The sequence below is a fragment of the Trachypithecus francoisi genome, unplaced genomic scaffold (genome assembly GCF_009764315.1).
Source record: "Trachypithecus francoisi isolate TF-2019V2 unplaced genomic scaffold, Tfra_2.0 Lachesis_group15, whole genome shotgun sequence".
Taxonomy (NCBI): Eukaryota; Metazoa; Chordata; class Mammalia; order Primates; family Cercopithecidae; genus Trachypithecus; species Trachypithecus francoisi.
This window is the reverse complement of record NW_022681460.1, coordinates 26,457,690-26,460,605: the sequence shown is the minus strand read 5'-3', so window position 1 is coordinate 26,460,605 and position 2,916 is coordinate 26,457,690. Positions and strand designations below refer to the sequence as shown.

The following is a 2,916-nucleotide window of genomic DNA, read 5'->3' as shown; positions in this document are numbered from 1 at the left end:
ATTTTCTTTGGATATATACCCAAAAGTGTGATAGCTAGATTGTATTTTAATTCTGTTTTAATTTTTTGAGAAATCTTCATATTGTTTTCCATAATGGCTGTACCAATTTACATTCCCACCAACAGTGTACAGGGGTGTTTTTCTCTACGTCCTCACCAACATGTATTTCTTACCTTTTTAGTCATCGCTGTCCTGACAGTTATGAGGTGATATATCTGATTGTGGTTTTTAAACGTCCTTCCCTGATAATTAGTAATGCTGAGTACCTTTTCCTATACTTGTTGGCCATTTGTATGTCTTCTTTGGAAACATGTCTATTAAGGTCCTTTGCCCATTTTTAAGTTAGGTTGTATTTTTTTTTTTCTCTTGAACTAGGTGAATTTCTTATGTAACCTGGTTATTAACCCTTTATCAGATAAAGGTTTGCAAATATTTTCTTCCATTCTATAGGTTGCCTTTTGATTTTGTTGATTATTTCCCTTGCTGTGCAGAAGACTTGTATTTGATGCAGTTCCTCTTGTTTACACTTGCTTTTGTTGCCAGCAACAAGTTCTTTTTAAGAGCCTTTTGTTTCTGGTATTGCGATTCTGTGATTCTGACTATTTCCTTAATGATCATTTTATGCCTTATATTTTACACCTGCTTTTCACTTTTGCCATCCACTTTTCTCTTTATCTACTGGTTTCTATAAGCTCTGCTTTTCTTTGCTGACTTTTCATTCACTCAATTTCTCCCTTGATTTTGCCATACCTACCTTCTGGCCAAGAAACCCCAATGAAAGGAAAATAAATCTTGGGGTCCCAAATCACTAGGCTAAAGGGAAAAGTCAAGCTGGGAATTGCTTAGAGCAAACCTGCCTTCCATTCTATTCAAAGTTACCCCTCGGCTCACTGAGATAAATGCATATCTGATTGCCTCCTTTGGAGAGGCTAATCATAAACTCAAAAGAATGCAACCATTTGTCTCTTATCTACCTATGACCTGGAAGCCCCCTCCTCGCCTTTCCAGACCAAACCCATGTTCATCCTACATATGTTATTGATGTCTCACGTCTCCCTAAAATGTTTAAAATTAAACTGCTCTGACCACCTTGGGCACATGTTGTCAGGACCTCCTGAGGCTGTGTCATGGGTGTGTGTCCTCAGCCTTGGCAAAATAAACTTTCTAAATTAACTGAGACCTGTCTGAGATATTCAGGGTTCACACCCCAATAGTCTTGCTTGGAAATTATCTCAAGCTCTCAGAATTATTGAGACAATGGAACTGTCCATGGAAGCAATTATTCATTATTTGGTACTCATCATAAAGGTGACCCAAATTAAAAAACAACAGCTACAACACTGAGAAAATATTTTTGTTCACAGAGAATGGGGAAAAAATTGGAATAAATTTACTGCTTAGATTTTAATTGAGTATGCAAATTATGATAGAAATTTGCAAAAATAATTTTAATATCCCACCTCAATGTGACTTAAACTTGCTTCTTCTAAAAAAGTTATCTAAAAAGAGAAAAGTGCAGTAAATATTTGTGTATGTTAGTAGTAAAATCAAGGTTAAAAGTTAAGGTATAGTACGTATGTTTATTATATAGTTAATGTATACATTTAGACTTTCATGCAGAGTTTATAATGGCCTTTTCATGAAATTAGTGTAGGTAGAAAACTATTATATAAGGTAGAAAAGAGAAGGACTTATATAAAAGAGTATTTTCATTATCCATTTTTTGTCCATGTGTTGTTGAAATGTGGCTTTGTTATGAAGCCAATGAAGTCTGCATTTTCCACATTTTCTTTCCAGTGAGTAATTAATCCCCACAATTTATTAGTCACTTTCTCTTTCCAGTGAGTAATTAATCCCCACAATTTATTAGTCACTTCAGTTTCAGAAGGTCTGTGACTCTAAACCACCTTCCCTTTCAAAACATGAAAGGTAAAAGAATCCTTTGCATTTTATGGAAAATTCAACTTTAAATATATTTTAATCTACTTGAAGTTCCTTTTTTTAAGACAGTATTGTTACCTTTTCATTTTTTTTTTTTTTTTTTTTTTTTGAGATGGAGTCTCACTGTGTCACCCAGACTGGAGAGCAGTGGCGCTATCTCGTCTCACTGCAAGCTCAGCCTCCCGGGTTCAGGCGATTCTCCTGCCTCAGCCTCCCGAGTAGCTGGGACAGGCCCCTGCCACCACGCCCGGCTAATTTTTGTATTTTCAGTAGAGACGGGGTTTCACCCTGTTTGCCAGGTGGGTCTCCAACTCCTGACTTCGTGATCCGCCCGCCTCGGTCTCCCAAAGTGCTGGGATTACCGGCGTGAGCCACCGCACCCGGCCGGATTGTTATCTTTTCGTACTATCACCACCATAACCTATATCTGACATTTTGAGATACATCTTAACCTATCCCATTTTATTTTTACTTCCATTAATAATTATTACCAAAACAGTATTTTTTTTTTTTTTTTAAATATGGAACGCTTCACGAATTTGCGTGTCATCCTTGCACAGGGGCCATGCTAATCTTCTCTGTATCGTTCCAATTTTAGTATATGTGCTGCCGAAGCGAGCACCAAAACAGTATTTTTAAGGTTTATTGGAATGACTTCCAGTGGCTCTTCGGAGAAAACACAAATCCCTACACACCCAGCAGCCCGCATGGACCTGCCTTGTCACATTTGGCTCTTGCTTCATCATGGATCTTTCTTCCCTTGCTCTCCTCACACCAGGTTCTTGGGTCTTCTTTCTGCTCCTTTTCACTGGAAGGCTATTGTCCCTGCTGTTTTCCTTGACTCTGTTCTTCTTTACCCTTCATAACATCCCTCTATTCATGATTATTTCCTATACATTTAAGTCAGGCTCATGGGATATTAATTAGAGTGCATAAATATCCTAATTTGAAATTACCTGACTATCTGCCTCCTCT

At 37.6% G+C, this 2,916-nt stretch overlaps 1 non-coding gene across 1 annotated transcript; it reads right to left on the bottom strand.

The window, feature by feature from the left end:
* Positions 1 to 2,456: 2,456 nt before the first annotated feature.
* LOC117098226 lies at positions 2,457 to 2,563 on the bottom strand. Its single transcript, XR_004443267.1, has one exon. It is a non-coding gene; the product is annotated as a U6 spliceosomal RNA (small nuclear RNA).
* Positions 2,564 to 2,916: the final 353 nt, after the last annotated feature.